The sequence below is a fragment of the Benincasa hispida genome, chromosome 8 (assembly GCF_009727055.1).
Source record: "Benincasa hispida cultivar B227 chromosome 8, ASM972705v1, whole genome shotgun sequence".
Lineage (NCBI taxonomy): Eukaryota > Viridiplantae > Streptophyta > Magnoliopsida > Cucurbitales > Cucurbitaceae > Benincasa > Benincasa hispida.
This window is the reverse complement of record NC_052356.1, coordinates 4,856,531-4,857,922: the sequence shown is the minus strand read 5'-3', so window position 1 is coordinate 4,857,922 and position 1,392 is coordinate 4,856,531.

The following is a 1,392-nucleotide window of genomic DNA, read 5'->3' as shown; positions in this document are numbered from 1 at the left end:
TACTTCTAACTCTGCAAAGGGAAAGAAGAAGAAGGGTGGTAAGGGAAAAGAGAAGGCATCTGCTAACCCACCGTCTGTCACCTCGAGGAGGCGTCCACCAGTTGCTAAGGGAAAGTATTTACATTGTAATCAAGATGGAAATTGGAAGAGAAATTGTCCTCGGTATTTGAAGAAGAAGAAAGCAACCAAGGCTAAGACCAAGGCGGATAAAGGTAAATATGATTTACTTATGCTTGAAACTTGTTTAGTGGAGAATGATGATTCGGCCTGGATAATTGATTCAAGCGCCATTAACCATGTTTGTTCTTCTTTTTAGAGGATTAGATCTTGGCGACAGCTGAAGGCTGGTGAGATGACGATGCGAGTAGGCACCGGGCACGTCATCTCAGCTGTGGCAGTGGGAGGGCTCTAGTTGACTTTACAGAATAGGTTTCTAAATTTAAATGATGTATATATTGTTCCTGAGCTAAAAAGGAACTTTATTTCTGTAAAGTGCTTATTGCAATGTAAATACATTATTTCTTTCAATTTGAGTAAAGCGTTTATTCATAAAGATGGTGTTTTTATTTGCATAGCAAATCTGGAATTGAATTTATATATGCTAAGGCCGTTAGCCATTAATTCCCTTCATAATATTGAAATGTTCAGAACTGTCGTAACTCAATCAAAATTTCAATGAATTTCTCTAAAAGAAAATGCCTAACTTTGGCATCTAAATTTAGGGCACATCAATCTCAATAGGATTGAGAGATTGGTGAAGAATGGACTTCTAAGTAAGTTAGAAGAAAATTCTTTACCTGTGTGTGAATCTTGCCTTGAGGGTAACATGACTAAATGACCTTTTACTAGAAAAGGTTTTAGAGCCAAAGAGCCTCTTGATTTAGTACATTCTAACCTTTGTGGTCCTATGAATGTGCGAGCCCCAGGTGGCTATGAGTATTTTATCAGTTTTACTGATGATTACTCCAGGTATTGGTATGTTTATCTTTTGCAATGGAAGTCTGAATCCTTTGAAAAGTTCAAAGAGTTCAAGGCTGAAGTTGAAAACGCATTGGATAGACGGATTAAAACACTTCAATCAGATCGAGATGGAGAGTTTTTGGACTCCGCATTCCAGGACTATTTGATAGAACATGGAATTGTTTTCCAACTCTCAGCGTCGGGTACATCTCAGTAGAATGGTGTAGCGGAGAGGAGAAATAGGACCTTGTTAGACATGGTTCGTTCGATGATGAGTTACGCTTCCTTACCGGACTCGTTTTGGGGTTTCGCAGTGGAGACTGTGGTGTACATACTCAACTGTATTCCCTCCAAGAGTGTTGCAAGAACACCTCTGGAGTTGTGGAATGGGCATAAAGCTAGTTTACGTTATTTCTGCATTTGAGGTTGCCC